At 56.0% G+C, this 25,883-nt stretch overlaps 1 protein-coding gene across 1 annotated transcript in view; it reads left to right on the top strand.

Annotated features, from left to right (window-relative positions):
• Positions 1-25,883, top strand: part of SRCIN1 (SRC kinase signaling inhibitor 1) — a 157,306-nt gene that overhangs the window by 11,619 nt on the left and 119,804 nt on the right. The window lies entirely within an intron of this gene.

Here is a 25,883-nt window from a genome sequence, read left to right on the forward strand (position 1 = left end):
CCTTTTGTCTTCGGCAGGGAGCTGAGACCACACCCTGGGTTACACCGGAGCCCGGGATCAGAGCAGCAGAGTGAGCAGTTGCAAAACATAGAAGGGCTGCGGTGGGGGGTGGGGGGGTAGGATCAGAGAGGAGCCCCCTCCCCCCTCCGTTCCATATTCAGAAGTGTCTGCAATTGTACATTGACAGGTGCAGGGCTGATGAGCTTCAAATCTGTCAGTGCTGTTGATGTATCTATAATTACTGTCTGATGCGCCGGAATTAGACTGAGCGCTGAGTAGCTTGATGCAGACACTGGTGCCCTTGACTGCCAGGGTCAGGTTTAGCCGCAGGAAAACTGTGCGTGGAATTGAACCCCCAGTGGCTGACACCCCCCCCCCATACACACACATTAGGGGAAGGCACCTGGTGGTTAGTGCATAGAGTCACCCCCATGGGGGCGGCGCCACCACTGCAATAGAGAGAAACCCCAATGTATGTCTGGGGGCTCACAGGTGGCAAATGGGATGTTCTATTGAACTAGCCCCCTTGCCAGGTGAGGTGCAATAGATGCATCGGACGGTCGCTAGGCTTTGTCTGAAATGGCAGCCCGGTCTCTGCCTCTCCCTCACTCCCGGGCTTCTGGGTGGCTCATCCCTGTTCTTAGTGGACAGCTGGTGGGTCTAGGAGACCAGCCTCTCCTGGGGAAATCCTTGATCCCCGGAGGCGTTGCTTGTCTTTCCCCCCTGTCCTTGGAGCTGGGGGTCCCAGCACTCCGTGAGGAGGTGGTGAGGAAGCTACAGTTAATAATAATGATGATGACAGGACTGAAGTTTTACCACCTCTCACCCGGTCATCCTGATTTTGCACGTGGGGGGGAAACGGACATGAGGGAGAGGATTTAAGAAGCACTCGACATTGGCTGACTCTGCTCCCACTGACCCGGGCCTCTGGGGGGAGCAGTGCGAGCCCAGGGCTGGAAATCCTGCCGGAGCGGGGACATGCCCAAGGGCTCACAACGAGGCAGCTGGGAATAGAACCCAGGAGTCCTGAGTCCCTGCACTACCCACCCCGCGCACACAGCCGGGTTCTCAGTGGGTGTAAAGCAGTGTAGCTCCAGGCACTTCCGATTTCCACCCGCTGAAAATTTGGCCTTTGGCTCCCACACTCCCCTCACTGAGGAGCCGTATGAGAAAAGCTCCCTTTGGCCAGTGGCTTCAGATCTGTGCATGTTTGGTTTGTTTCAGGTCACCGCACAGGGGGCATTTATCAGCCACCCATGGTGCTAGCCCAGCTGTCTCGTAGCCCCCGCCATACTCCTCTGTACACACAAGCCTTCTCTCGCCAGCCATTCTTGACTTAAGTGAGGGCTGCCCCAGCCTGTGATTAGGAATTGAAGCCCTTATCGTGGTCCAGGGCCTGTAATTCACATCACAAAACCCAATACATGGGAACAACTCGCCATTATTAGCAGGAAGAGAGAGGCCGGAACCTCAATTAAGCTATTTGTAAATTGTTAATTTAAGCATCTCGCTCAGATGCCTTCAATTGCTCCCTCCCGTGGCTTATAAATGGGTAAAGAGCGCAGAAATATAAATGGAGCGGTGGGGAAATGGCATTTAGTTACCGTTTTCGGCAGCGGTAATAATACTGTAGCTAACAGAGCTTTGATTTAAAGCAGAGTAAGCCCGAAAGATCAGTGCCGGAGCAGAGCCTGGCGAGAGCTGGGACGCCTGGAGGATGGGGACAGCTCAGGATCCTTCAGCAGCCGCGGAGGCCAGGCTCCCCGGACTGTTCCAGAGGTGCTGAGCGCTCCCAGCTCCAGCTGATGGAGCTGTGAGGTGCCCTTGGGACAAATCAAGCCCTTAGTGACTCCAAGAGCATTAAACCCCCAAGGTCAGAGAGTCAATAAACCCAGGGTAAAGATTATCCGAGCTGAGAACAGGGCTCCCCGTTGCGCTAGGCGCTGTCCAGACGCAGCGAGAGACAGTCCTTGCCCCAAAGGCTGGCAGGAGAAAACAGAGACACAGAGAAGACAGATGCCTGCCTCCAGGCCACGCACCAGCGCCAGGCACAGAGCCCAGTGGTCTAGCCAGCAGCCTATGCTTCCTTTTATATTGAGTGTATCGATGCTTCTATAGTGTATTAATCCAGGGTTTCCCCCTTACTAGAGACGCCCCTGATCAGGAGGGTCCCTGCCATCGGACCCCACAGACCCAGCCCACTTTTCATTTCCAAGAGCTGGTGATTTGTGTCGGTTTATAGAACAGAGGCCAAAACACTGAAGTCTTGCCTAGCTGCCTGGTGGAAATCCTGGTCATTTATAACTGGGGAAATAACTCCACGGTGTGCGCTTGCTTCCCAGAGCGGTTGGGAGGTCACCTCGCCCGGTGGCTAAGTGCCTCTTTTGTCTGTGTCCCGGGAAGTGACTAGAATAAACTGTCTCTCTTTTACCTCCGGAGCGATTGTGTTCCAACCCGTGCACCTGTTCCACTTCCCCCCCCTCCTTCCTCCCGTCTGTTCTATGATGCTCTGACTCAATGATTGCGAGCCAGATCCTCAGCTGCCGTGGATCGGCCCAGCCCAGCCGACGGCAATGGAGTGGCGCTGATTTATTCCAGCGGAGGACCCGTCCCTGCATGTTCAAAGTGCTACACGCAGGGGGGCTTTAGCAGCAGGGCTCCCTGTTAAAGCTGTCGGGGAGCTTCTGGCTAAAAACTCCTCCGCGGCTCTTTGAAAATCTCCCCGGTAGGGTGTCTGGGCTGAAGAGCAGGGTAGAGTGTGCCCTGAACGCCAGGCCTGCACGCACTTGCTGAGTGTCTGCTGGGAGCGGGAAGATGCTTTCAATCCTAGCTCCCAAGCTGGTTGCAGTCAGGCTGGTGGAGTGAAGGGTTGGGGAGATTTCTCATCCCCGCCCTCCCCCTAAAACAAAGCCACGCCTGGAAAGGAGATATTTTCCCCTTCCAAGTCCTTTAAGAACATAGTGTGAATGCAGACGGCTGAGTCTCTCCCCCGGGCTTCTTGCCACCAGTTTGCACAGGACTAGCACTGCCATTGCTCCAGTATTTCAGTCCAAGGGTGGGCGGGTCAGCTTGTTAGACACCAGTGTCGTTTCCAAGGCCCGATCCATCTGGCCGCTCTCCCGGCTTTACACACATCTCATCCTGAAAGGCGAGTCCAGCCTGCCATCAGCCCGCCCAGATACAGCCTTGCTCTCTTCCTGGTACCCTTCGCCTTCCCCTCCGTTGCTGCAGCGATCATGGCTCCAGACACGTGCCTGTCATTCCTTCGATATGGCCGGCATCCCTTGTTTGATTTCTGCAGGCGCAGAGGTGATCAGTTGATTTACGACTTAGAAAACCCTTTTAACACTTCCCTCTCTAGATTGGGTCTATTTATTTTACATCATCAGGTTCCTTGGTGCTGTACGAACACTGAGGAAGGCATGGTCTTTGTCCCTAGGACATTACATTCTGAATTAAATAGATGATCCACTTGAAACACATTAACACACCAGATGACTGGCGAAAATCCAGTCTCAAAGCAGTGTTAAGAGATTCTATATAGGCTAATTATATCCTTCACAGATTAGCATTTAAACCCTATGCTGCCTGTAGGATCTGCAGCCCATAATTAATTCTACACCACTTCCAAGATGATTGGGCAGAGGTGCACTTCTCAGCATGCATGGTCTTGATCATGCACTTTCTTCCAGTAGTATCGAGAATGTTTGTGAGTTCTAAGTTTGGTACACACTTCCTACTTCCTGATCACTGGATGATTCCCTGTTCTGTTCATTCCCTCTGGGGCACCTGGCATTGGCCACTGGCGGAAGACAGGACACTGGGCTAGATGGCCCTTTGGTCTGTCCCGGTGTGGCTGTTTTTATGTAAGGAAATATATTGTGGGTTACACAGAACGCCAACAGATCCTATCCCAAACCTCTACTGGAGCCTGCCATAAAACGATGAAGCATTCCCTCCAATCTGAGCAGCTCAAAGTGCTCCAGAAACAATAACGAAGTAAGCCTCCCAAGCGGGTAAGGATCTTCCTCATTTTACAGCTAAGGGAGCAGAGGCAGATATGCAGTGACTTGCCCAAGGTCATGCGGTATGTCTGTAGCAGAGCTCTGGGAATTGAAGCCAGATCTCCAGCCTTGCATCTTCACCATGGGACCTGCACAAGGTGGGTTCGAGGTGATGCTCAGTGCAGATCCTGGTTTCTGTTCAGCAACGTGATACAGGGTGCACGCCGCCTCTCTGGGGCTCCCTGTCTATTCATGGCCTCTCTTCTGTGGGAGCGATATGGGGAGCAGTTTCTAGAGGCAGGGCTTGGTTACCGCGTCCCGACGTTTCAGCCCACACCTTGCCAGGTGAAGATGATCTATAAGGTCAAACAGTGCAGCAGGCAGGTAGTGTCCATACATCCCATTTCCCCGTGTTGCAAACACAGGGCCAGATCCTGAGATGGGCTGAGCACGAGCCTCTCCCATTAGCTTCATCCCTCGGAATAGTCCTAGAGCACCAGCCTGCTGTCTTCTGGGCTGGGGCTAGCATACTCACCCATGGCAGTAGGTGTCAGCGCGGGATAGGGAAGGCACCTCTGTGCTCTGCTATAACTTATGTGGCCCAAAGTCCCTTCCATCTACTACTTCTGGAGACTGTTCACACTAGCTCTTACAGTAGCACCTCTCTTATCTAGCACGTTCCCTGCCCAGATCTCCAAGCAAGTCAGTATCATGATTTCTGCCTTATGGATGGGGAAACTGAGGCCCAAAGAAAAGAAATGACTTGTCCACAGTGGTAGAGCTGGGATTAGGATCTTGGTCTCCCGGCTGTCTGTCCATTGTTCAGTCCACTGGGCAACACTGCCCCTTAAGCATCGCTGGAAATAAAAAGAACCAAGTTTTTTTTTTTTAAATCTCAAGATTTTCAAGGCAATCTCATGATTATTTGTTGGGGGGGGGGGGGTTCATGATTTTTGAAGGCAGAAGGTTAACAAGGCTACCCCTAGTTTCCTTTCAGAATGATAGGTGAACAGGCGGGTTCCCCTCCACCCCAGATGGATACCCACTGGCCCTCACCTTCGCACGATAACGTGCTTCCCTCTCTCAGTCTGAGCCCTGGCAGGTCCCTTTCTCTCCGTTGATCAGCTGCCCACACCAAGCCCCCTTTCTCCTGTGGACAAGGACAAACGCACCCTCTCTCCCCGCCGCGCCGATAAGGCTCTGCCTTCCTATGCGGGGTGCGTTTGAAACGCGGCGTGTCCATTCATTATCCTACTCCCCTCGTCCTGCTGTCACTACACATGATTGCAGCCTTCAAGCCAGTGAGTTTTCAGGTTATCAGCTCCCGGGTTTCAACAAGGTGGTGTTGTTATTTATCTAGCCGCTCCTGACATGGACTGGAATCTGATTTCTGTGCGGTTAGCCTCGCCGTCTGTCTTGTGTGGTGACAAAACTCAGCGCCGGGCAGGTGCGTTTTGACTCCCATTGTCTAGTACCTGGGCAGGAGCGGAGATGAGGCCACAGAGCCCTGGAGCAGAGTACAGGTGTGTTGGGGACCCTCTTGATTTGACCCTGGCGCTGCCATTTTCACATTGTCGTTGCCTAAGGCACTGTCTACACTACGAGCGAGGGCAGTGAGTCCCCTGCTCCGTACATCGAGCTAGTGAGTCTAAACAGCAGTGTAACCACGGGAGCACTGCGAGCCGGGTCCAGGACAACCCCCCCCCCCCCGGTTTCAGGCAGGTTTGTACTTCTCTCACTGAGCTAGCAGGAGGACGTGAACACGAGGTAGGGAATCACCCATCTAGTTCCTAGTGTGGACACATAGCCTGAGAAACACCCAGGGGATATGGTCAGTGCCTTAGAGGTTCCCGTCGAGATCCAAACCCCACGGTAGTTTATCCAGCAGGGAGTGTCTCTTACAGCCTCAATAGGCCAGGCAGCCAAAGGGCAGGGAGAAAGGAAGGCTTAATATCCCCGTTTCACAGATGTGCACAGAGAGATTAAGTAACTTGGCCAAGGTCGCGCTGGGAGTCACAGGAATCGAGCCCAGACCTCCTGGGTCCCAGTCCAGTGCCTTAACTACAAGACTCCAGCAGAGACCTTTCCTTTCCTGGTGACGGAGCAAGAAGAGGGAATCCCAGTGTTGAGTGAACCCAGAATGCTCCTGGTTTATTGCCCCAGTCAGCAGTTCCTCCTGGATGCAGTTAAGAATCCCTGGGGGTGCATGCAGGGGAAGAAACCCAGGACTGAATGAAGACTGAGACCGGATTTGTCCCCCTCACACACAAAAGAGGGTGTTTCCTTCATGGTGAGTTCCACCAGCCGAGTGGTACAGCTTGGGAGTGTGTGAAGAGGTGTGTGTGTGCTGGGGGGGGGGGAGGGAGATCAGAGTCTGAACCCACGGATAGCAGTGGCATAACTTCTACAGACTGTGAGCCACCGATTATTCATTATTATTTGTATTGTCAGTCCTGGGAGCCGCAGTGATGAAGCAGAACCCCGTTGCGCTAGGTGGTGTACAAATACAGAACAGAAAGACAGTCCCCTCCCCACCCCAGAGCGTTGACAATCTAAGTGGTCAGTCCCAGGATAGGAGAGAGACAAGGTGGGTGACGTCCTACCTTGTATTGGACCAACTTCTATTGGTGAGAGAGACAAGCGTGCGAACCACACCGAGCTCCTCTTCTGGTCTGGGAAAGGTACCCAGAGTGTCACAGCTGAACACAGGATGGTTAAGCATAAGGAGTTAACACATGCTGCAAGAGAGAACCTTTCCCAGACCTGAAGAGCTCTGTGGCGCTCAAAAGCTTGTCTCTTTCACCAACACAAGATATGACCTCACCCACCTTGTCCAATACAAGATATCACCTCACCCACCTTGTCTCTCTACAATAGGGGTCGGCAGCCTTTCAGAAGTGGTGTGCCGAGTCTTCGTTTATTCACTCTAATTTAAGGTTTCGCATGCCAGTCATACAGTTTAACATTTTTAGAAGGTCTCTTTCTATAAGTCTATAATATATAACTAAACTATTGTTGGATGTAACGTAAATAAGGTTTTTTAAATGTTTAAGAAGCTTCATTTAAAATTAAATTAAAATGCAGAGCCCCCCGGACCGGTGGCGAGGACCCGGGCAGTGTGAGTGTCACTGAAAATCAGCTCACGTGCCGCCTTCGGCACGCATGCCATAGGTTGCCTACCCCTGCTCTACAATCTAAGTGTAAGTCAAGAGACAAGACCGTCTAATGGGGGAGTACAAGGTAACAATGGGACAATATTGGTCAGCATAATAGACAGTGGTCATAGAAGGCATGATCTTGTACCGTTGAAGTCAATGGGAACGTTGCGTTGGCTTCAGTGGGAGGCAGATCAGGCCCTCAGGGCAGGTTTCTGCAGCTCAGGGCCGGGATGCAGCTCCAAGCGCAGCCTGAATTGTGTTGCTAAGGAGAGGACTCCCCCAGGTTACATCCCCCGGCAGGTTTTGGATTCCCTGCTGTCTGTTTGAGAAGGAAACTCCAGCTCCCGAGAGGGCGTGCGACCCAGGCTCTGGGAGCTGCCTGGTCACTCGCTTAGTCCTGAGTGCACATACAAGTCTTACCGGACATCTTTAGCTGCTGGATCCTTTCTTTCTACAGGAGGTTTGGGGGGCAGCGGGGGACGGCGAGCCTATTGGCTCTCAATCTGTCCGGGGAGGGGAGCTGGAGCATATGCTCTGGATCGTTCCATGAGCTCACCCCACCCACCACCCGTATCCAGTTGGCAGGTCCCAGCTCCAATTGATGAGATACAGCAGCAGGACCTGCCAGCTCTCCCTGCCAATGCTAGCCTTGGCAGATGCTGCCTTCATCCTACTCGTTTGGAGCGGCAACGTAGCCTGGATTTCTCTCTCCCACAGATCCCTTTCCTCTGCCAAAGACACCGAGCTGCCTCTAGCGCGGGCCTTGCGTCTCCACGGCACTGCTGAGTCCTACAGCACGGTCAGCCTTCAGCCATCTCGGTAGCATAGGAAATGACATAGACCCCTGTCTATGGATGGAGAGCCATTTGGCCATACAACATTGAAAGGGGCTTCATGGCTTTATTGGGCTTAGTCTCACTTCCTGACTGTTTCCCAGAGGAGCTAATCCTGCTGGTTCCAGAGTATTGTAGATCGCTGAGATGGAAAAGGCCTTATTGTCCATAGATCCGTTAGTCCGTCTTGCAACCGATGCAGGATTGTTCCTGTTCAGGTGTTTGGCCAGTCTTCTTCCATGCGTCCCAAGCGATGGGTCATCTTCCACTGACCCTACGCCGTTCCCTGGCGGACTGAGCTTGCCATCAGCAAGTTGATCAGCCTGGGTCCCCCAGGTTCTAAAGATTTACCCCCTTTGTCCCACTGAAAACTGCTGCCCTTCCACACCCTTGAGGCATCATGTCTGCCTTCCTCGTGACCGTTGAATCAAGACATACTGGTAACCACTGGGGCCTCAGTGGGAAATCCGAGCCCCACTGCAATCAGTGGGGCCAGAATTTCACCCGTTTGAGTCTTGCCTCCATAATTCAGTCCCCTCAGCCCCATCAACATGTGTTTTGCTTTAGTGGATTCGCTCCCGTCAACCTGCCTTGGGGATGCCCAGAACTGAACACCCGGATACCGAGTTCTAGATACTTCTCTTGAGTAGCCAGCCTGGGGGGGAGGAGGAGGCACCGGAGGTTTGGTGCCTTGGGAACGGCTCCAACTTAGGTTTCCTACATCATCTCCCTACAAAGCTAGCACCAGAGCAGGCAAAGCAGTGTAGTCCAGACACTCCACCTCCGGCACAACCCTACCCCGCCGGCTGCTGGGGAAGAGATGGTATACGGCCATTGTGCCAGCAGTGGGGGGCTGAGCAGGGTCTTGGCAGCAGGTATACACCCCAGCCCAGAACTGGGGCTGAAATCTGTATTCTAGGCACATCCTTTCCTAAGGGAATAGGTGCTCTTAGCACAGGCAGACCTCTTACCTCTCCTGGAATCCCCTCATTTGGCCAGCCAGGCTCTAGGGAAGGCTAGTTCTCAACCTTGAATCTCTTTGTTCTCTTTCAAGACAAGCCGGAGCAATCACAGTCCCTTTGGGTCCGCGGGGGAATGTCCTGCCTCTGCAGTCTGGAGGCAGAACTCGCATGAAGACGTTGCCTTGCGTGGTCCGGTAATTGATATTAATGGGGTTTTCGAGCTTCACCCAAGCCTGAGCACCAGGAGGGGAATTCAAACCACAGCAAAGAGAAAGCGCCTTTCCCTCTGAGATACCACCTGTCTCATTTCCCATCGGCTCCTGGCTGTCCTGGTTAGCGGCGCTCTCATCTTGCCACTCCCCAGGGGACGCTGATAAAGGAAAAAGCCTTTCTCAGGCCAGTTGGTGGCTCAGCTGCACGGGTGTGAGACGTGAAAGGCCACCTGTTGGTGTTGTGTGGTCACCAGGGCACCGATGCTTTGAGCACCAGGCCCTGCTCCAGGGAAATGGATTCCAGCCCACGCCTTTCCCTTCCACCAGGGATGCTGAGAATCAGCTCCCCGGAGCGTTCTGCATTCGATACACGAGCCCAGAACCTCCTTGGGCCCGCTTCCAGAGAGTAAGGGGCTTGACTCCAACGCTCTTGGCTAATTCTTTTCTGCCTCCCTAAACTTCCTCGGCAGTTTCAATGGGATCTGGTGGTTATTCTCCGCTGCTGGAGCTATTAACCGACCGTTGCTGTGCACTGCTGAATGGCAGCTGTGTTCTACCCCAGAGGTAGCTGCACTTCATTGTGGGAGAAGAAACCCTGACTCCAGTTTCGGTAACATGCAGGGTGCTCTTGGTGCCTCATACACACCAACATACATCAGCCTATCCGCTGTGTATCCTGAGTGGTGTGGAGCACCTGCAACTCTGGGCGGAGCCCGATGGTAGGCGCTGGGTGATCACAAACGAAGGCACATCTCTTGCCTTGAAGAGTGTACAATGTCGGGACAAGAGATGCTGAGGAAATATAACGAGATGGCCTTTATATTGCAGTGGTACCCAGAGGCCCAACTCCGATTGCAGCCTCCTCGTGCGAGGGGCTGTGCGGACACGTGGTGAGAACCAGCCCTTGTGCTCACAGTTGAAACAGACAAAGGGAAAGGAAACAGAGAGAGACGAAGTGATTTTCCCAAGGTCAGGCAGCAAGCCAGGGTCCTGAGTCCCCTCCAGGCAGGAGCCCCGTCCTCTAGCCTACACTGCCAGGAAAGGTAGCGTTACTCCTACCTGCCAACGCTGTGAGAGGGGGCCCAAGCCGGAGAGTTGAGCTGGGGGAGGGGGGTGGACTTGTTTCTTCAGCATCCAAAGGAAGGCCGGACCAGCTGATCCCGACCAGCTAACACCATCCAGTTACCAATAATGGCTCCCCGTTCCCCACGAGCAAAGCGAAAGGTATTGTACACCGTTCTCCCTTGCGCCCCAGAGATGCAGGGCGTTTAGATTCCGCCGCCGTCTGGAACAAGCCCTTTGGATTGAGGCTGAGAGCAAAGCCGTGTCTGGTAATGCAAGTGCAAATGCAGAGAGGAAACCCTGATGGGTTTACTGCTTTTTACCGGCCTCCCCCAGGAGACCACCTTGTTTGCACATGGCTTATCTCCCAGGCTGACCGCGTCCCCGGCTAGGGCAAAACGTCGCCGAAAGAACAGGCTTGCTGTGTGCACGGAAGATGGGCTGTTTCTCGCTTCTTTCCACCCCGCTGACTGCCTCATCTCGGATGTTCTTTAATGGCCCCTGTGCATGCTTGGTTGCCAGGTTCATGCAGCGGGGCTTGCTTCAGCTTGGTCCCAAGCGTCTAGCATCTTGGTGGGATGTTTTCTCCTTACCTCCCTGCCAGCTCCCTAGCAGGTTTGCAGGAAGTGGTGGCTTTGCCATCCCTCTGGGAGCCGGAAAGATGTGCCCCCTCACAGCAGCCCCTCCCCCTCGCTGCCCCCCACCAGTCGGCATAGCCATGCTAGCGAGGTGGGCAGAGCTGGGGTGGGTGCCAAGGCAGAGAGACCGGGTGGTCATGTGGTTACAGCGCAGCACGTGGGCTCAGGAGATCTGCGTTCATTTCCTAATTCTGCCACCAACGCCCTGTGTACCCTTGGGCAGGTCCCACTAGATCTCTGGGGGCCTGTTCCCCATCTGTAAAATGGGGATGGGAAGGCGAGTTAAGCTAAACTGGAACAAGACACCCAGAATAAGCGTGTCCGCACATGGCGTTAAGCAGGGTCAGTGCCAGCAGCCTGATCACGGTTGACATCTGTAAGCGCGACTAGAACACAAGCGATACCATAACTATGTCCCTTGTCTAGATGGCTACCTAGCCAACAAGCGCCTGCAAGGGGTAGCTTGGGGGGAGTTCACATTTTGTTCTAGGGTAGCTTTGTCAGCTGTTCTCAGGGATCTCTAAGGCAAGAAGTTGGAAGTTCTCAGGGCAGTTTGTCACCCACTCTGGCTGGCAGCGTCCCTGGAGAGGGCATGGACTGACTGAGCCATGGAGGCTGAAATGACTCCTAAAGGTGCTCAGGACGGAGGCATGTTGGCAGGCAGAAGCCAGCCCTGCTGCTGCCTGTGTTGTACCTGCTCTGTGGGTAACTACAGGGGTCTGATTTTCAGAGCTGCCAGTCAGGCCGAAAGGTTAGTCCAGTGGTTAGGGGACCAGGGTGGATCTGGGAGACCTGCATTCAGTTCCCGGCTCTGCTACAGACTTCACATGTGGCCTCGAGCAAGCCACTTAGTCTCTCCCTGCCTCGGTTTCCCATCTATAGAATGGGGATAACAGCACCTCCTTGCCTCCCATCAGTCAGTGTGTTAAAGATCGCGGGGTGCTCAGATCTTAACGTGATACATGAGAGCAACTTGGACGATGCTCTCAAAATACAATTGTTAGTGGGTTGAGTAACCTGGCCTCTACCCTGAATGGAGCATGTGATACATGAGGGGGCGGCGGAGCTCCCTTTGATGGACACTCAGCCAGCCAGTTAGCTGTAAAATCCCTCTTCGTGTATCCCAGAGCGGCAGCCAGGACTGCTGGGAGACAGCTGGGTTCGGGAGAGAGGGAATCCTCCAGCAGAGGCATTTGCTCTCCAAACACGGGAAGCGGCAGAGCCTGGCCCCCAGGCGTGTTCAGCCGGGCAGGACGCAGGGTGGAGCCAGCGACATATCCGTAAGGAGCGCAGGACGCTGATTGTTCTCTTTACGGATGTTAAAGTTAAGCCTGCTGTTGCCTGGCCGTTCCTATACACCCGCTAGGCCAGTGCAAAGGGACCGCAGGACAGGTGTAAACTGCTCCAGAAGCTACACCGGCCCCCAGGGCCACGGAACAGAGGAGAGACACATTGCAAAGGGCCTTGTCTCCGCCCCTGTCTCTCTCCCCCCGCCATGAAATTCCCCTCCCTTCATCCTCCTCCTTCCACCATTCCCCATCCTCCCCCCTCTCCTAGCAACCATCAGCTTCACTTCCAGTCTCTTTACCCCCCCCCCCAGCACTGCACCCCCCTCCATCTGCGGAGAGGAAAGCAGGTCACTGCTCAGAGAAATCAATAAGCAGAGGGCTTCGCTGCGTGGTGGCGCCTTGTAAGTGACCCAGAAGATGCTAGTCTCTGGGAAGGGTCTGGCTCCGGGAGCATGTCCGGGGGAAGAGAGCAGGACTCCAGGGGAAGCAGTGGGCCCAGAGACGCTTCCAGGTAATCCCCGTGCCTGCTGGCAGCCGATGGTGTGGGGAGGATGATGAAGCCAATGAGGCGGAGGAAGCAACCGGACAGGAGGAATTTGAAACTCAGTCAAAAAGCAGTGGTGGGAGGAGGAGCTGCCCGAGGGCGAGCCCCACCCCACAGGCAGCCTCCTGGGCTCCCTTCCCTAGTTCGGAGGCTGCATTTGGTTTCTAGTGAGGTGCCTATGCTGCGGGGCGGGCAGGGTCTGACCCAGGTTTCTAGCTAGGGTGAGACTAGGGCACACGGAGGTTGAGCGAGTCGCCGGAGGTTGTATCATAAGCCAGCTGCGTTTCGAAGGCGCCTGTGGAAAGCCCCAGCTTCCATCCCCTGGGCTCTAAGCGCTAGACCACGGGGCGGCCCCACAGGTTGGAGGTGGAGAAGAGCCTAAGATTTGCTGTCCTGCAATAGACATTGGCCCAGCAGGGCTGGTAACGGCCAACATCTGCTTCTACAGTTCCTTTACAAAAACCACGAGGAGTCCTTGTGGCACCTTAGAGACTAACACATTTATTCGGGCATAAGCTTTCGTGGGCTAGAGCCCACTTCATCAGATGCATGGAGTGGAAAATACAGTAGGCAGAATATATATACACAGTACATGAAAAGATGGGAGTTGCCTTGCCAAGTGGGGGGTCAGTTCTAACGAGACAATTCAGTTAAAGTGGAAGTAAGCTATTCTCAACAGGAGGAAAATCACTTTTGTAGTGGTAATCCAGGTGGCCCATTTCAAACAGTTGACAAGAAGGTGTGAGTAACAGTAGGGGGAAATGTTTAGTTTTTGTAGTGACCCATCCACTCTCAGTCTTTATTCAGGCCTAATTTGATGGTGTCCAGTTTGCAAATTAATTCCAGTTCTGCAGTTTCTCGTTGGAGTCTGTTTTTGAAGTTTTTTTGTGGAAGAATTGCCACTTTGAAGTCTGTTATTGAGTGTCCAGGGAGATCGAAGTGTTCTCCGACTGGTTTTTGAATGTTATGATTCCTGACGTCTGATTTGTGTCCATGTATTCTATTGCGTAGAGACTGTCCGCTTTGGCCAATGCACATGGCAGAGGGGCATTGCTGGCACATGATGGCGTAGATCCTTTACTGTAACACCTAGGAACTCCAGCTGCGGTGTGGCGTCTCAGGGACAGAGCCTCAGCTCTGCAGTGTGATGCCCTGGCGGCTCCCCCCGCGTTAGTCTAGTGGGCTGGAAGGGGGGCTGTCTCATCTGTAAGCTCGGCTGCCTCTTCCTACGCGTTCGTGCTGAGGCCCTGATCTCTACTAGGTCTTCTGGGCACTTCCGAAATACAGCCCATAATAGTCACTGTACAAATGCATTGCGAGAGACAGGCCGGGCCCTTAAGAGACGAGAGAGACAAAGCGGGGAGGGAAAACGACTTGCTCAATACACGTAATAAGGCAAGCTGGGAAGAGAACCCAACTGTCTGGATTCCCAGCCCAGCACCCTCGCCACATGATCATGCTGCCTCGCCAAGGAGAAGGGGAAACCGCCTGTGTCCCGTGGAGTCCTCGGCTAAGCAAGAACCTGCACTGAAATGGGGGTTGGCGGATATTAGAAACGCTGCCATTGTCTGTGCCAACAATGACTCATCCCCGTGCTGGTTTGGGTCCCCTGGCAGTGAAACCACGATTGTAGTTCAAAGCCTTCGAGCTGTTCAGTTCTACACCTGGCACCGTTCATCTCTAGAAGGCAGGGATCCCCCTTCCTTTTTCCTTCCCCCCTTGCTCAGCACGAGTCCCCGCTGCTTACAGAGTTCAATAGTCTCCTGCCCGGCAGCACGGCTCAGGACATTGTCCGGATGGAAACAGGAGTGGTCGTGTGAGGACCGTGTGTGGAGTAATTGTATGGCAGGCGCGATGCAGACGCTCTCTTATTGCTACTAATCCTGGTCATTACCGTATTGGCTAGGGACCGGCGGAGAACAGGGCCCGCTTGTGCTAGGCGCTGTACAGAGAAGAGACATCCCTGCCCCAGAGAGCTTACAGTCTAACAAGCGTTCAGCTAGCACCGCAACTGGTGACTACACGATTCCCACACGAGGGTCACTGATTTCAAACGCCGCTGAGTTCAGCATGCTCTAGCAAGGCGAGAAGGTGGGGGCTTGGAGTCAGGACTCCTGGGTTCTATTCCCACTGAGACGCTGGCTGGTCTCGGGCAAATAGCTTCTCCTCTTTGAGCCTCGTTTTCCCCACCTAATTTGCAGCTCACCTTGAGGTCTCTGGGGGAAAGGCACTCTGCTATAAAGTGCAACTCACTCATTTCAGCCCTGGGTTATCTAGGTGACAATCTAGGCGAAGAGCAGAGTTGTAGGATAGGATTCAGGATACAGTTCTACCAATGTGGCCTTGCTTTTCCCCTGAGATGAGCGCGCCTGATCCTTACAGAGCAGGTTCTGCAAACAGCACCTCTGTACCCTGCTCGGCAGCACGCCCCCGGGTGCAAAGAAAGCCAGGCTTCTTTTGGAGGTCGTTTTAACTCCGCCGATTGTCTCTGAAAGTCATCAGTCAGAAAGCTGAGGAGAGGGTTAGGGGAAAGGGGCTGGTTTGCCAGACCTCTGCCCAGTCCTAGAAACACAGGGATAGGTTTCCAGCCTCAGCAGCATGCCTCTCTGCTTCCACCGCCCGCTGGGTGCAGACACAGAGGGAAGAGGGGAAGGGGTGGGAAAGAGGAGACAGAGGTTATCGGGTGAGGGGGGAATGGGGAGACAGCTAAGAGCACACCAGGGAGAGTGAGACGGAGGTAGAAGGCTACAGAGAGAAGCAGGAGGAGTGGCCGCAGAATCATAAGCCTGTTATCTGTGGATTTCTCTGCCGTGGATTGTCTTTTAGTGCACGCCACGCGGTCGGGTGCACCCAGGGAGTGTGCAAACCCTGCCACGCTCGCCACTGACCTGGCAGCCTCCCCCTTTCCCCCGGGAAAGGGCTTGGACAGGGAAATGAGAGGCGGACACGGTAAAGGGAAGCAGAACCAAACCACGTTCAGGCAGCAGGTGAGTTCAAAGGCCACCTCCGAGCAGGTGAGCGCGGTCTGAACAGAGGCTGCTTAGTGGGCTCCCGGCTAGCGGATCAGCAAAGGGCCCTTCGGCGGGTTTTAAATCTGCGCAAACTGGCTTTTAGAGAGATGCTGAGGCCGCTTTGTTTTCACCCGGCGATTTGATCCTTTCAGCAGGTCGTAATTCAACTCTTGTCTGTTCCTTCGCCTGCGTGAAGTGTGTGTGCGAGCGAGGGCAGGTGGCTTCTGTGCTCTGCGGGAGTCGCTGCTGCTGCTGCTCGGGTCTTCGGCTGGATTTTATTCATGATTATTATTATTTTAATTCAATTAACATCACTGAGCAGCTCCCCCCCGCTGCTACGGGGGAGGGGGGTGGAGATTTCCCAGGCGATCCGGGGAGAAGGGGAGGAGACACTGGTGTAGAAAGACCCTCCTGCTGTGATCTCGTCAGACCCCATGGACTACACAAGGTCAGGCCTGCCACGTCTCTGGGCTGCTGCCAGGAGTGGGGCTGGTGAGCTAGTAAGTGACGCTTTCCCCCCTGGATGGGCGCTCGGCCCTGGGGAAGCTGGCATCTTCCAGAAGAGGCATACTACCAATGTCCGGAGCGCCGCTAGACGTTCAGCCATCCCGCGGGACCGGCTTCGGCCCTGCCCTCCTGCGCCGCCTGCTTGGAATTCATTTGCCGTCTGGAGCCGATGCTGCATCCTGCACTCGCTGGCCTAAAGCCTTGGCTAGCATCGCCGGGTCCTGGTAAGACGCCTGCCGCATGCTGCCCCTTGACGGTGCTTCTGTGGCAGGTGACGAGATGTTTCTGTGCCCGGTTTGCAAAGCGCTTTGGGAGCCTTGGCGCTGACAGGCCTGAATGCGAGACGGGGATTAGTCAAACAAGCGTCTCGCCCCCTGGGAGCAGCTACGGTCCTGCCCGTGCACCCCAGCCCACCAGCCCTAGAGATCTACCTTTTCCAGAAGCTCCCCAGCCAGCTCTGCTCCCTGGGCGTGTTTCCCCCTCCCAGGCAAGGGGTCCTGTGCCCATAAGTAGAATGGCCTGAAGCACCGGGGGTTGAGATGGGCAGTGGAGGGTGGGGTTGGATGGGCTGGATGCCCTCCCCGGTTCAGGCAGAGATGGGGCCAGGCTGCTGAGTTCTGATCCAATTCAAACGCTCCCAAAGCTTGTGGCCATTCCGATCCGGGGCTTCGTTTGGAGTCTGTTTTATCCCGGTTGAATGGGGAGAGCCCCTCAGGAGCGGGGTTGTGAACGTGTGGGGGGAGTCAGGGAGGCCTGGCCGCGGGGGGACACAGCCTCGGGGGGGGGGGGGAGGACGGGGCACATGGTGGGGGCAGAGCATGCCCATGGTGGGGGAGGAGGAGCAGACAAGTCGTGGAGTTCACAGGATTCACAAGGGCGCGTGGGAGTCATTCCCTCTCCCCCTCCCTCGGTACGTGGAGGAGCTTGGCAGTGCCAATGGGAGCAGGGAGCCTGCCCGCCCGCCTGCCGTTGGGCTCTGGACTCCATGCCAGGGAGGCTACCCTGGCATTGCTGCCTGGTGCTCACAGCTCTCCCAGGCCTGCTGCTGCACCTCCTCCGTTTCCAGATGTGTCGGGCAAGATCTGGCCCCGTTGCCCGGCTTGGCAAAGGGAATTGGCACTGGCTCTGGGCAGCCGTCTGCCCTGCCCTGGCCGGCCCCAATCCTCAGCACAGCGCCACCCGGACCCGTGCGCTCTGCTTGGATGTGTCTGCGGCTGGAGGGCATTTGCAGGGGGGCAGGAAATGGGGTGATTCGCTGGTGTTGGGCAAGTGGGGCCTGGGGAACCAGCAGTTTGCTTTGGCTCCTCCAGGGTCCTCATTCCCCTGTTTCTCTCCCCCACACTAACCTCCGAAGCCCCCCACGTCCGGCCGACCTGGCCTGGAGAGACGAGCCAGGATGGGTCGCCGGTCTCAGGAGGAGACCTGTCCATCTGACTACGCTGGTTCCTGGGACCCCTCCAAGTCCAGTAGCCTGGAAACCTAGCTCCGACAGGGTCCTATTGGCCCCAGGAGCACCAGTCCCTTCCTTCCTTCCCCAGGGAGAGAGCTCAGATGGAGACATCGCCTCTGGCGGTGGGGCGGTGGAGGCTGGAGCATCGCCTTTCAAAGGTTCAGTCTGAGCCCCGCACTGGACTGCTCCTGACTTGGCGTCTCTCCCCTCCACATCAGCACACGCCGGTGAGGGCGCGTCACCCGCCGGTGCCCGCTGGGGAAGGGCAGAGAGGGTGTGCGCAGAGAGGCAGTGGCTCAGAAAAGGACGTCGTGTGATGGATTGGTGCAGGACACAGCTAGCTAGAGCAGCCCGGGGGTCGCTGGCCCTGGATGTAACCCCGGGGGCTGTCCTGGCCAGGCCCACATCTGTGGTGCGCGCTCCACCCATTTGTGAGTTGGGGCCACTCCAGAACAAGAAGATCCCCGCAGAGCCCTGGGCCTGTGGGCACTCCGATGAAGGGCTATGCCCTCCGCCATCTGTCCTTGGCACCGAGGCATCTGCTGAACGGACGGCAGAGCCAACAAGGAGGTGGCGTTGCCTGCCTGTCACTCCGTCCCCACCCGCGTGCTTCGCCTCCCCCTGTTTTTCTGCAGAGCCCACAGAATGATGTGAGAACAGCTTGATAATGCGTGGTGGCCCCCCAAGGATCCCCGGGTGCTTTGGCGGTCAGAGCGCCAATCCTGCTGCCTTGACTCCAGCAGAACCTCCCTGGGGACTGGGCCTCATTCAAAGACTCAGCGGGCATGTCTACAGCCTGCAGCAGGTCTCAGAGCCGGGTCCACAGAGCTGGGCTCAGGGGCCTGCAATGCCACGCAAAGAAAAGCCGTGTAGATGTTGCGTCTGGGACTGGAGCTCGGGCTGTGAAGCCCACCCCGCTCCCTCGGCTACAGAGCCCCAGCCCGCCCGTCTGCATAGCAGACCCAAGTCTGTGGACCTGGGCTCCCTCTGGGGCTCGCTGCTGCTTGCCATGTAGACGTACCTAATAAGGGCCTCGGGACTTGGCACTCAGATAACCCATCAGAGCAGTTTCAGCCCCGCAAGTTGGGCCTGCTTGGTGGGAGGGCTGAGTGAGACCACAGGCTCGGTCCTCCAAGGAGCACGTCACAAAGGTGAATTCACCAAGTCCCAACGGGCCTCTGAGCGTTACCCCCAGTTTGCAGAGGGGGGAAATGCCCCAAGAGGCCTTTAAATCGCTTGCTGAAGGCAAGTGAGGAGCAGCGCTGGGAACAGAACCCAGGAGTCCCAGCTCCTAAGTCTTCCATCTTGTCAGGCCTGGCCTAGTTCACCTGCCGCTGACATGCAGCCGCTTGGGGTGTGGAGCACAGCAGCTGATTAACACCCCAGGGGAACGCACTTCAGGGCAGTACATGAAGGAAGATACTACACTGAGCTGAAACTATGGGGAGGGAGAGGGTTAGTGAGGCAGAACGCCGGGATCCGAGCTGGGATCCGGCCAGGCTAACTGTGCCCAAAAGCGGCGGGGACCTGCGGTGGCCACAAAGGGTTGCAACCGCAGTTTGGGGACTTAATATAATGACAGTGCTGGGCATCTGCAATGCCCTTGGGTGGGGGCTCAGCGTTCTCCGGCTGCCACCCAACAGATACAGCAGAAAGTGCATGAGCAAACGCAGAGGCACGTGGCCCGACCTGTGGAAAGGGGCCACTTGTCACTTAACAGGCCTGTCTGGAAAGGCCCTGGGGAAGAGATGGCGGCCCTGGGAAAAGTAGCCCTGTTTGTTGGGGGATGGGGAGAATAGGGAAACTGGTTTATTGAGGGGTGTATCGGGGAACTGGCATGGTTGGGGGGCTGTAGCCTTGTTGTGGTGAAGGGCCAGTCTGGTTCTCCTGCGCAGGACAGAGCCATGGTGTAAGAGAATTGGACCTGGCTTGCTTTGGGGGAAAAGGGCTCTCGAGGGGAAAAATGGTCTTGTGGTTATGGGGCAGGACTGGTCCTTGGGAAATGGAGGTTCAATACCTGCCTTTGCCCCCAGGGCGAGTCACTGAATCTCCGTGCCTCAGTTTCCCCAACTGTAAAATGGGGATAATGATCCTTCCTTTCTCTCACCCTGTGGTTGTGTCTGTTTAGACTGTAAGGTCTGTGGGACGGGGACCGTTTCTTGTGTGTTTGTACAGCCCCTAGCACAATGGGATGCTGAGCACAGCTCGCGCCTCTGGACATCCCTGTAATGTCAATAGAGAGAAAAATCCTGGTGTGGTAGGATGTGAATTGACTCAGTGTGAGAGGGGGGATAGTTAGTTTGTACAGGGGAGGCAGCGAGTTCAAGTGAATACGGCACTGACTAGAAGACAGGACTCCAGGGTTTCTATTCCCGGCTCTGCCACTGATCTACTGTGTGACCTTGGCCAAGTCACTTTCTCTATGCCTCAGTTTTCCCATCTGGACAATGGGGATAATTCCCCCCCAGGAGTGACCTGAGGATTAATATTTGGGAAGTGTTTTGAGATTTCAGCTGGGATCTGCTGCGGGCAAAGTATTGTTGTTCCCTTCCCTGGGGGGGGGAGGGCAGAGGCAGGCTGTGGAGGAAGCCCATCAGGTTGCCATGAGCCTGGGTGTAGGATTATCCCTTCTGCCGCCTCCAGCACATGCAGTGGCAAGACTCAGCCTGTGACAGCGCGCGCAGCTGCAGAATCATGGAGGGCCGGCGGCCCCTAGCAATGGGAGCTCCCCCAGCACCGCAGCCTCTTGAGACTCAGCCCCCAGGGCTCACAGGCAGCTTCTTGGCCCTGATCTCTGCAGTGAATTGTTTCAGCCTGGGAGGGGGTCACGCCACGAAGGCCGGGTCAGGATCTGCCCTTGCCCTTGTTTGGAGCAGGGGTTTCCGGCTGGGCCTGCCCACGCCAAGCGTGTGAGGGAGAGAGAGGAGCTTTGCACGGCTGTGACAGAGCGGGAGAACAGGGCACTTCTCCCCCCAGCCCCACATGCCCCTCCCCAGGCCTGTCTCCCGAGGGGCCAGGCTGGAGCTCAGGGTTCTGCAGGCCTGCGGGGACTGTGGCTTTAAGAGCACAGAGCCTGCCTTGAATGCAATCAGCTCCGCCTGGGTAGCCGCGCTCCTGTTCCTAGCGCACAGAGCTCCCCGCTGTTGGCCAGGGGGTGGCGAGGCTGTGGGCACGCAGGCAGCGGGAGGCCAGGGCATGGGTGTGCATGGACGCCTGGCACCCAGTCCGCGTGACTCGTTTGACGGAACACACTGACATTTGAGAAGGGAAAAAAAAATACCCAAAGAAACAGAGGGAGCTTTGAAACGACCGGGAGAAAGAGAGACGCAGCAGGGGCAGAGGGGAAAAGTTCCTGGGCAAGGAGAGGATGTGAGCAGAAGGGCTGGCCAGGAGCCGGAAGCATGCCATGGACTCTGGCAGGGAAAGTGGGGCAGCAACCGGCAGCCATGGAGACAACCTCGCAAACACCCGGGCCAGCCTGGCAGATCCCCCCTCTCTAGCTCAGCGACGGGAAAGGGGACTGGAGTCCGGCGGGAGCCTGGCTTCTGGACTGGCTCCCTCCTGCATTGGCCGGCGAGGAAGGCCGGCTCGCGCCCTCCCACCTGACTTGCTCCAAGGCTGAGGATCCGGATGTCGATTGAACGTGACAATCGCCGTGTGGTTAAACGCCGCCCGATTCCCGGGCATGCACTTGATCGAGGTCAGTGCCCATGTAATCAGGTTTGTGACAGCCCACCTCGCTGGTCGCTTCCCATGAATACATGTTTAATAATGAACCGCTCCTGTCGTTAATTAACATAAACAGCTAATGGACCTCGAGATGTCTCCTTAGATTTAACTTGACAGCGATGGCGTGTTGCTTTAAATGCCAGGCGATTAGCAAAACCATCTTTAATTTGGTTTCAACATATGCGACGAAAGGCGTGTGTGTTTGTCGCACAGTTTGGAGTCTGGCCCGGGAGCCGTCTCCTGGTTCCTCTTCAGCCCCATGCATCCCTGCGGCGCTTCCTCCGAAGCGTCGCTGAGGTTTGTGTAGTGGACATGGAGAACAACCGGGTGCAGTCCCCAGCCCTTGACACAGCGGCAGGATGGTATCACGGCCCCCTTCCATCGTCTTTTCTCAAGACTAAACACTCCCCGGTTTTTAACCTTTCCTCGGCCTGCAGCAAAGTTACATTTCGTAGGGGTGGGGGCAGAGGAAGTTCTGGGGAAAGCTCAGCTGTGGGGGAGGGGGCCTCTGGAAGCGCCCAGGTGAAACTGACAGCTCAAGGTGAGCTCAGAGCCAGCAGATAGCAGCAAAGATCATACCACGTGCGCTTCCAAATGGGGCTGGCTCTGTCCTGGGGCGTCTACTGCTGAAGGTCAGGCTGCTAGGCGAGTAAGGGGGAGGCAGGCGCCGTTGCCTTTGTCCTTCTTTTGCTTGGATAAACCTAGCTCGCTGGACAGCTTCTAATTGCAGCTGGGGGGAAGGACGCGGGTCCAGAGCCAGGTGGATTCGGTTTGGTTTTAGCTTCTAATCATGCACCTTCCCCTCTACTGTCCCCTGCAGCGAGGGTTATTAAATGCTGGAAGGAGCCGTTGTCCCCTCTCGTTAAGAGCTGCTCATCAGGGATGGCAGATATAAGGAGGGACAAGATCTGCTTTTGGTAGCAGCGTTGTTCATAGGAGCCCTTTGCGATCTCAAGGGCTACATGCCACCGGGACAGGCTTTTCGCTAGCATCTGAGAGCGCGCGCGAGAGTGCATTGATCTCCGAGCAGTTCTTCAGGCTTGCTGGCTGCTCTAGACAGCCGGCTGGTGTGCATAATGGATAGCAAGCAATGTCTGCACCCGTGGGAAAGTTCCCACGGGTTCCATCATGGATTGCTCTCGGTGAAGGGGGTCAGACTGGCCCAGGAGGGGTCACCACTTTTGATGGCCATTGCAATGGGTCATGGAGTTGCATGGCAAGGTGGCGTTGCGGCATCGGGGACATGAGGGGGAAAAACGTGTCTGCAAGGCGTTCCTGAAGCGGGTGTATGTCTGGAGGAGGGCGGGGGGAGACCATCACCTCCATGGTTCCCCAGCGCTATCTCCACCACCATTTAGACTCACCTCCCTGCGAGCGCTGGCTTCCTGTCTTGACGTTAAGCCCCTTCTTCAGCTCACCATGCCCTGCCTTTCACATTGAATTTCTTGCTGTGCGATCGCCGACCTCCTCAGGAGGTCATCTAGTCCAACCCCCTGCTCAAAGCAGGACCAATCCCCAACTAAATCATCCCAGTATAACAGCATGTAGGCAGCAAAGCCACCCCAACCTGCCGGCTCCCCCCTATAAACCAGAGCCAGTTCTGCCCACTCCTTTCTGTACCAGGGCCGAGCTCATCCCCCATCTAAAACCAGGCCTCTCCTGCCCTCCCTCCACTCAGCATCACCCCGTCCCCATTTTACTGATGGAGAAACGGAGGTACCCAGCAGTGAAGTGACTTCCCAGGGTCATGTAGCGAGGCAGTAGCAGAGCTCGCCCAGTCTCCTGTCTCCAAGCCCCGTGCCCTAGCCACTGAGCGATGCTGCTTCCTCGTCTCATTATTTGTATTATGGTAGGGCCTAGAAGCGCCCAACTGAGATCAGGGCCCCGTTGTGCAGGGTGCTGCATAGACACGTCGTAAGAGGCAGTTCCTGCCCCAAGGAGCGTACGGTCTCACTAGAGAAAGGGTGGGAGGAAGGAAAGCTACTTATCCTCACTGGGGGGTCAGAGAGAAGTGGCCAGGTTGTCAGAGGAATACCGGGCTGCATTTCCAAGTGTTCAGACAGCAGCACCCACCCTTGAGCTCAGATATTCAGAAGAGCTCGGCTCCCATCTGGGCACCTAAATCAGGGCCAGGTTTTCCGTAAGAGCTCCGCGCCCAGCGCCACCCGCCGTGACGCTGCTGGTCAGGTTGTCAGAGGGGCTCCTCCGCTCCTGACGTGCTGAGCTCTTGCCCACCTGCCCGCTTATTTTGGCGTTTCCCTGGGAGCTGAGATCTCTTGCAAACCTCCCCCAATGTCACTTGCCCAAGGTCATAAGGGAAGTGTCTGGAAGAGCCATGAAACTGAACCCAAATCTTCTGTGTCCTCATTCGGTGCCTTACCACAAGTCCCCCCCCCCCTTGCCCGGCTTGAGACCCAGAGGGCTGGCTCTAGTGGAATAGAGAAGCTGGCTCCGTTGGCCCTAAGCTCTCTCTGGGTACGTAGATTTGTTAGTCCTTGCTCGCAGATGCATTTGCTTTTGGTGAAGTGCACCTGTGCAGAGCCCCCTCGTCAAGCTGCTGCCAGGCGGCTGTCAGCGAGCGAGCGGTTAGCGTGACTGCGCTGACGGCCGTGGATTAGGGGACGTGATTAGCTGGCCTGAAAAATGTGCACCAAGTGCATTTGGACAAAAAAGAAACGCTCCTAACCCGGTGCGGAAAACCACCTTCCCCATCCCTCTTGCCATGCTGTGGAGGAGACGTCTCCAGGCGCCCGTTCCCTGCGAGCGCTGGCTTCCTGCCTTGACGTTAACTGCTCACCTCACCCTGCCCGGCTCTTCACATTTTATTTCTTGCCATGCGATCGCCGCCTCATGCCCTCGCTTATCTGCCGGCCTCCATCACTCGCTTGTCTGCTTCTCCCATCCGTGCTCGGGAAGCTCCTGCCAGCAGGGGCAGAGGATGGTCGTGGGGGTAGGGCCCTGGCCAGGAACTTGGGATCAATTCACTGCCTCTCCTTGTGACCTCGGGCATATCACTTCATCGACCCTGGGCCTCTGTTCTCCCACTGTGAAATGGGCATAATACCTGCTAGCAACGCTGTGAGGCTAAACTCCAGGAATGCTTGTGAGGGCCTCCTGGGAACAAGGGATTTCAAAGGTCTTAGCTAGATCCAAATGCCCTCTTATAAAGGCTTCAAGCGCCGCTGTGCTGTGACACCTTCCCTTCGCTCCTGAGGAGGCCGGTGACTGCTGACTCCTCCCTGCTTGGCCTGTTTATTCCCGTTGCGTTGTGTCCCCAGCTTCGACTCGGAGCTCTCTGGGGCAGGGGTGCCTTTGTGCGCGCGCAGACACAATGGGGCCCGGCTCCCGGACGGGAAACCTGAGTTGCTACCGTAATAGAAACAACAAGCTGCCCCCTCTCCCCTGTGGCCAGCTGGAGGTTGGTGAGAGGTGCTTGTGAGTCTGTAGCGTGTCCCAGCCCCGCTGGCATCCGGGGCAGAGGCAGCCAGCCCCTGGTTGTTCCCATTTTTCTTTGCACTGGAACAGGGACAGCGGCCTGGCTCCGGTTAGTGACTCCGCTCGGTCAGAGTGTCCTTAGGGGAAGGAATGGATTTTCCATCTCTGTATGCGTCCTCTCCAGCCCTCCCGCCTCCTCCCTCCCCTGCTCGGTCATCTCTGCTCTTTTGATCCCTCTCGTCTTTTCCTCGCCCGCCCGGCAGCCTCTGCTAACCGGGCTGGATGCAGAGCAATGCAAGGCCCTGCCCTGCCGTGGCGAGATATGGCGCATCCCGTCAGCTCTTCGAGGGGGCTGATCCGGCTGAGTTCCCAGCAGCAATCCGGATGCCTCAGTTCCCGCTCAGCCACAGCCAGTCCGGATTTGCTTGCCATCAGCAGCCCTTGTGGAGTTTAGTGTGGCTGTTCTGGACTCCCCGTTCCCCTGCAGGGACTCTCAGTAAATTTCCCTTCTTTTTTTTTTTTTAAAGCACCTCCACACTCGATTCCAGATCCGCCTCGGGAGAGGCAGGGCTGTTAGAGAGCAGCCAAGGGGGTTAGCAGCTCGAGCAGAGAATGGGATCCAGGGAACTGGCATTCTGGTCTCACCTCCGCCACTGACTCGCTCTGCGACTTCAGCCAAGTCACTTACCGCTCTGTGCCTCAGTTTCCCCACTGCTAGGAAGGGGATAATACCGACCTCGTTTATAGAAGCTTGTCAGTCTCTTAGAGATCATGAGATGAAGGGCACCGTAGAAGCCCGGATTACTCCAGGCCCCCACCCCCCTAATGTTGGCAGTGCCCCTGCATGGACCAGCCCCTCCCCCCCAAAGCCTGTGTTTTAAAGATGAGCTGATGAAAAATGGATGATAACCAGACAGACAGACCTTCCCCAGGGGACTGATTGGGGGTGAATCAGGCCTCAACTCCCCCAGAGCGTTTAGTGTCAGACCATTTTACAGGTGGATCAGAGGGGACACGAGCGTTCCCTGCCTGCCTGCCTGGCTTCTGAA

Source organism: Emys orbicularis, chromosome 25 (genome assembly GCF_028017835.1).
Source record: "Emys orbicularis isolate rEmyOrb1 chromosome 25, rEmyOrb1.hap1, whole genome shotgun sequence".
Classification (NCBI taxonomy): domain Eukaryota; kingdom Metazoa; phylum Chordata; order Testudines; family Emydidae; genus Emys; species Emys orbicularis.